We start from the raw sequence: 7,598 nt of genomic DNA on the forward strand, positions 1-7,598 counted from the left end.
TATTTATTAACTGACTGCCAGCTTCCTCCCAACTTGACCACTTTGAAGCTGTGGTCTGAAGTGTCATGGGAGTCAGTTAAGTGAAGATAGAGAAGAAACCTGGGGCATGCAGGAGCAATGCCTACTGAGGGATCCAGGGGAGAGGTCATGCACTGTCCAGGAAGCTGCAGTGGAATTGGTGCAGGGCCAAGGGGTCCCTTAAGAATTTAGACTTATTCTGAAGGCAGTGATTCTGCTTCCAAGAACATTTTGACTTAGGTTATTTGAAGCAATTCTGCTGATATCACCATGTTTTGATACAGGGAGAGTTTGATACATGAATAACACATACCCTTAATAGGTTAAAAAGCACATCTTTGTTACCAAACAATGCAGTCAACATTATTCATGGTACACATGATTCTTAGGTCAGGCCAGCCAGAGAGAAAGTCTGTTTTGTGTATTATTTGGTAAGTTTTTAAGTTAAAAGTATAATAATTATAAGTACATGAGAAGAAAATATGGATGAGTATTCCTGTAATCCTCAGGTCAGTAGGAATAAAAATACAGGGAAACATTAAAAGGTGTACCTTCTGGGGCTGCAAAAAAAAATTAAAAAAAACACAAAAACCCTACAAAAGCTAAAATATAAACAGATATTAAATTGGTTGTAATTATGGCATTAAACAATAATGTAATTTAAGTAACTTAAAAATTCTAATGCATAAAACTTTCTAAAAAACAAAAGGAACAAGTTGAACAGTTCAGTAGATTAGTGAAAAGATGAAATACACAGAACACCCAAGGGCAGCGAACCGCATCTGTTTGATGCAGCGATGGATGTGTGTCAGGTTCATAGAGCAGACCTGGCAGAGAGCTGGCACTATTTGTTGAATGAATAAACACAGGATGATTTTTAGTTTTGCTAGCAATTTTTAAAGAATACCTTTAAAACTCTACAATATTTTTCAATCATTAATTTAGTCAAGTTTAAAGATATTGATGATATTCAATCCAAGAGGATGTGAGAAATTTCAACTACAATCTTCACTGAACTAGACTTTATTGATTATGAATAAGAAACAATCAATCCTCATTAAAGAGGGACTGACTAAGTAATTTAGAATATATCCATGTATATAATAAAATACCATGCAGTGATTCAAAATGTTTACACAGATCTATATCAATTTAGAATGAAAACATATATGTGATATTTTTGAAATTTAAAACTATAGAAGCATGATTTAAGTGCTTTACCATTAAGTATAATGTTTGATATAGTTTTCTAGAAGTTAAGAAAGTTATGAACTAATGAAGTTATCCTCTGGTCTTAGTTTACTAAAGCTGTGTTTTTAATTAATTTTTTAAAAATCTGTTGCTTATGAGAATCTTGGTATACATTAATTTAATGTACCTTGTAGGTATACTTTCCCCATTACCCTTCTCTCTTCCAAATTCTTATTCTAGTGAAGTTTTGCCATAACATATCTACGTAATAGCCCCTTTTCATTTAGTCCTGCTGAACAATCTGATGAGCTCTTACTTCTTGCTTTTTTTTTGTTACCACTTTCATTATTTCCTTCTCCCCATTCTTTGATCTCTTTAACACATTTTAATTTTTATTTCATGATTATCTTTTTCTTTGTGTGTGCTACATTATTAGATCAAGTTTTTGGTTCAGGTCCCACACAACAGCAAAAGGAGGTGAACATCGATTTTGGCAGTATCCATTGTGGGTAACAGAGTAGTAAAGGTCATGGCGCTGGTGGAAATCTTGAACAGGAAGGAGATCTCCATGTAAATAAGGCAGTGACTGAAGAACCAGGTCACTGAGATAAAGGAGCAATTACCTGGTTTCACACCAGGCCTGGCAATATTACAGGTTGGTGACAGAGATTATTCCAATCTTTATATAAATGTGGAGCTGAAGGCTACAGGGGAGATTGGGATCAAATCCACTCACATTAAGTTACCAAGAACTGCCATGGAATCTGAGGTGTTAAAGTACATTACATCTTTGAATGAAGAGTTCACTGTACATGGGTTCATAGTGCAGCTACCTTTAAATTCAGAAAATCCCATTAACGCTGAAGCAGTGGTCAACACTATTGCACTGGAGAAGGATGTGGATGGATTGACTAACGCCAGTGCTGGAAAACTTGCTAGAAATGACTTAAATGACTGTTTCATCCCTTGTACCCCTAAAGGATGCTTGGAACTCATCAAAGGGACAGGGGTGCAGATTGCCAGGAGGCACATTGTGGTGGTCAGGCACAGCAAAATAGTCATCATTCCCATGCATGACCTGCTTCTGTGCCATGCCTTTGCATGCCACAGTGACCACCTGCAACTCCAAGACTGCCAACCTGGATGAGGAGATAAGTAAAGGTGATATCCTGGTGGTCGCAACTTGTCAGCCTGAAATGGCGAAAGGGGAGTGGATCAAACCTGGGGTAATCTTCATCAACTATGGAATCAGTTATGTCCCAGATGATACTAAACCCAGTGGAGGAAAGATTGTGGGTGATGTGGCATACAGTGAGGCAAAGGAGAGGGTGGGCTTCATCACTCCTGTTCCTGATGGTGTTGGGCCCATGACCATGGCCATGCTAATGCAGAGCACAGTAGATAGTGCAAAGTGTTTCCTGAAGAAATTTAAGCCAGGAAAGTGGCCGATTCAGTATACCAAGCTTAACCTCAAGACACCTGTTCCTAGTGACATTGACGTATCGAGATCCCACAAACCAAAGCCCATTGGTGACCTAGCTCAAGAAATTGGTCTGTTCTCTGAAGAAGTGAAACTACATGGGGAAACAAAGGCCAAAGTTTTGCTGTCGGTGTTGAAACACCTGAAGCTGCAACCTTATGGAAGATACATGGTGGTAACTGGAATAACTCCAACGCCCCTGGGAGAGGGGGAGAGCACAACCACAATTGGGCTCGTGCAAGCCATTGGAGCCCACCTCCATCAGAATGTCTTTGCATGTGTACAGCAGCCTTCTCAGGGCCCCACCTTTGGAATAAAAGGTGGTGCTGCAGGTGGTGGCTACTCGAAAGTCATTCCTATGGAAGAGTTTAATCTACACCTCACTGGTGACATCCACATCATCACTGCAGCTAATAACCTCGTGGCCACCGCCATTGATGCCCGGATATTCCATGAACTGACCCAGACTGACAAGGCTCTCTTTAATCATTTGGTGCCATCAGTAAATGGAGTGGAAAAATTGTCTGATATCAAATCCAAAGGTTACGGAGACTAGGCATTGAAAAGACCAACTCTACCACATTGACAGATGAAGAGATAAACAGATTTGCTAGACTGGATATTGATCCAGAATCCATAACCTGGCAAAGAGTGCTGGATACCAATGATTAATTCCTGAGGAAGATCACAATTGGGCACACAAAGATGGCCCAGTTTGATATCTCTGTGGCCAGTGAATCATGGCTGTCCTGGCTCTGACCAGTTCCCTAGAAGACATGAGAGAGAAACTGAGCAAAATGGTGGTGGCATTCAGCAAGAAAGGGGAGCCCATCAGTACTGAAGATCTGGGGGTGAGTGGTGCATTGCCTGTGCTCATGAAGGATGCAATCAAGCCCAATCTCATGCAGGCCTTAGAGGGTACTCCAGTGTTTGTTCACACTGGGCCATTCGCTGATATCATGCATGGGAATTCCTCTATCATTGCAGACAGATTGTGCTCAAGCTTGTTGGCCCCAAAGGATTTGCAGTGACTGAAGCAGGATTCCGAGCTGACATTGGAATGGAAAAGTTTTTTAACATCAAATGCCTGTATTCTGGTCTCCGCCCTCACATGGTGGTGCTTGTTGCCACTGTTAGGACTGCATGGAGGTGGCCCCATGGTAACTGCTGGACTGCCTCTTCCCAAGGCTTGCATAGAGGAGAACCTGGAGTTGGTTAAAAAAGACTTAGTAACTTGAAGAAACAAATTGAAAATACCAGAATGTTTGGAGTTCCAGTAGTGGTGGCTGTGAATGCATTCAAGACAGATACAGAGACTGAGCTGGACCTGGTCAGCCACCTTGCCAGCCACCTTGCCAAAGAACATGGGGCTTTTGATGCTGTGAAATGTACTAATTAGGCAGAAGTGGGCAAGGGCACCATAGCCCTGCTCAGGTTGTCCAGAGAGCAGCTTAGGCAACCAGCAGCTTCCAGCTCCTCTATGACCTCAAGCTTCCAGATGAGGATAAAATCAGGATCATCGCACAGATCTACGGGGAAGATGACATTGAGTTGCTCCCTGAAGTTCAATACAAGGTGGAATTTATACAAAGCAGGGCTCTGGGAATCTGCCCATCTGCATGGCCAAAATGCACCTGTCCTTGTCTCAAAATCCAGAGCAAAAATGTGTGCCCATTGGCTTCATCCTGCCCATCTGTGACATCCACACCAGCATTGGGGCAGGTTTTCTGTGCCCCCTGGAGGGAACAATGAGCACAATGACTGGACTCCCTACCTGGCCCTGTTTCTATGATATTGACTGGGACCCTAAAACCGAACAGGTGAAAGGCCTCTTCTAAACAGGCTATCCATCTTCAAGAAACAAATTTGAAAGTTAGGCCAGTATGTATTCAGCCTACTCTCAGGGGTGTCGGGAAGTTAAGAGAAATCAGCCTCTGCCCCAAAGATCTGAAAGTAGTGGGAGTTTCTCCAGAAGCCTCTGCTTTGGTCTTCATTCCCATCATGTCTAAATTAACATATATCATGTACATACCTATTTACTTTACTGAAATCTCACAGAATAAAAGAAAGTAATTGAAAAAAAGTTTTTGGTTCAATTTATTAACTCATGAATTTATCTTTCTTATTTGCTTTCATGATATTTAATCCCTATTGAGCTTTTAATTTTAGTGATAAAATTTATAATTTACAAGTTCTCTAGTTTATTTTCTCTTTCTTTTAAAAATGATCTGTAATGATCATAATTATATATGTGTGTATTTATTTTTTAAGCTATATCAGCTGTATCAATGAGCACTGTAGCAGTCAGCTATTGTGAGAATGCTACAGAACAAGTAGCTCTGCAGAGCAATGGCTTACAACAATACATGTTTATTTATATATAAATAAATATTATAATAAATATTCATAAATAAATATATAAATATTATATATCATAAATATTCTTGCTCTCAAATCTACAGATCAAGGTGGCTCCACTTTAGATGGTATTGGGCTGGGCTGGGCTTCCAAATTCAGGTTGGATTCAGGTCTGACTCACTTCACACCTTCCTTAGATCAACTACCTGGGGGCATGTTGTTTTCATGGCAGAGTGTAGGAATACAGGATACCAAGCTGACCATCACAAGCATGTTTGAAGCTTTGGCTCACTGCCACATTCATTAGTGGTGATTTTTGTTTGTGTGCTCAGTCTTGAATTTGATTTTTTAAAACTATTGTTTCTGTGAATGCCCTACTTGTTAAGCACTGCCTGTTTGTGGGAGAGAGTAAAACATGGTATAGACTGGATCCACCTGGGGCAGATTCTGTCATTTTTAAGTATTAACCTTTGGTTCCTCTAATGATTGCACAGAAATGCTATTAATGTTCTGTCTAGGTCTTTGTCACACACTGGTTTCATATTTTAAGTACCCAAAACTCTTTGCCTAAAGGTTTTCTCTGGCCACGTTAGCTTGCTCAGCTTGTTCTTAAAGCAGAACCCAGAAGGCAAAAGTTGTGGTGCAGGGACCCCTAGAAGCATCCCTCAATCAATCATGGACTGGAAATGGAATACGAATATACAAATTTAGTTGTCTCTCAGGTGGAACGACACAGAAGCATGTGTTACATGGTCTCACAGATGTACCCAGAGGGACTGAGCTCCACTTGCCCAAGATGGCGGCCTGCTCTTCCAAACAGCCTGCACTGCCTTTCTTCCCTTCCTCCTCATACTTCTCCACTCTCCCATAAGTGCTTCCTGAGATTACTTCCAAAACACTACCTACATTCCCATCCTTACCTTCATGTCTGCTTTTGGAGAAATCTGGCTTAAGACAAAATGTATATTTTGGTAATAAAAGGTAGTGTAAGGATTACATATATTTCTTTATACTCTTCAGAATTTGTTTAAATGTTCTACAATGAACATGTGATCAGGATAAAAATCTGCATCAAGAAAAACTCCTGTCTTATCAAGTTGTCATGAATTTTCTCTGCTTTTCCTTAGGTGGTAGAGAGTACACAAAAGTCTGATAAAGTAATATAGTTTTTTTCCCTTAAAAACAAGCAAATTATCTATGGTATAAATTCTAATTTGAAAAATGCATTGAACTAAATAGGAAAAAGTATGAGTCTCAAATGTAATAAATTTTCCTAAATTTCAATAAAAGGAGAATAGAAGGAGGAAATTTTAAAGCACCTGATTTTATGGGGAAACATTATGTTTATCTTCAGAAAAGGAGAAGGGATGAAGTTGGAATGTTAGCAGGAGTCTTCAGAGCTGCCACATCCATCTACCTCCCTTTCTTTCCCCCTACCCTCTGAGAATAGAATGGAGTTGCTGCCCACCATAAATTCAACACATTCAGTGCTATTCTTTGCCAGTTACTGGGCCAGGAGGGAAAGAGTACAGTAAAAGATGCACAGGTCTCAGATATCAAAGAGCTAATGGAAAAAGACAGAAAACAAGCAAATGAATACCCAAAGAAGAGTATTTCAGATTATGATAAATTCTTTGAAAGAAATAAGTACAGAACTATAGACAGTTACTTCAGAGCAAATTGGGTTTCTGTTTCAAACAGTGGAGAGAAAAACAGCTAGAAACACCCAACAGTGACTGTGAGCAGGCCACTTTGGAGAAACTACAAGGGAGAAAAGTGGACCTAGAGAACACTGAGTGATCCCATGTTGTGAAACAAACAACAAACAAACAAACAAAAACACGTTCAAATACCTCCACATTCAATCTGAGACATGCTAGGTTGTTAAACCAATTCTCAGTAAAGACATTAAAAAGAAAGGACCCTCTCCTATACTGTTGTGGAAGTATAAATTGGTACAGACTTTTTGTAAGGCAATGTGGTAAGCCTATTTAAATTTCAAATATTCTTTTACTTCATTTACTTCCAGATGGTTTAAAATTTGATTCATGGATTATAGCTACATTTAAAAAGCTAGTAAAATTTTGGACCCTCTCTTTTAGATACATCATAACATGACACACACACACACAATATACATGCAAACATGGAGTAGTGGAAGGAGAAGGTGAAATAGCAAAGTCCAAAGAGCAAAAAATGAATGAGCATGTGAGGGAGAGCTAAGCAAATATACCCAAGTCCTTATTTCTGGCATGAAAATATTGGATCAAATGTAGGAACAGAACCTAGAAGAAATCAGCTTAAGACCAATTTTTTTTGCTTTAATTAAAAGTGTATTTCTTGAACTATGTCCAACACAGGTCTTTCTGTCATTTTTAAGTCTTACCTTTGGTTCCAAAACTTTTCACCATTTATCACACCTTACAGCCACCTCCTAGGAAGAAACACAAGGTTGGTCTGTGTAAGTTAAATACACGCATGTGTGCCAGTGCCGCTGTTGCATCATTTCCCTTAGGTGATCCAGGAAGAGCTTTGAGCCCAAAGTGGCATA

The 7,598-nt window shown here is 39.7% G+C and overlaps 1 pseudogene; it reads left to right on the forward strand.

Annotated features, from left to right (window-relative positions):
* The first annotated feature begins 1,738 nt into the window (after window positions 1–1,738).
* Window positions 1,739–4,764, forward strand: LOC114515168 (annotated as a pseudogene).
* The last annotated feature ends 2,834 nt before the right edge of the window (window positions 4,765–7,598 follow it).

This window comes from Phyllostomus discolor, chromosome 8 (assembly GCF_004126475.2).
Source record: "Phyllostomus discolor isolate MPI-MPIP mPhyDis1 chromosome 8, mPhyDis1.pri.v3, whole genome shotgun sequence".
Classification (NCBI taxonomy): Eukaryota; Metazoa; Chordata; class Mammalia; order Chiroptera; family Phyllostomidae; genus Phyllostomus; species Phyllostomus discolor.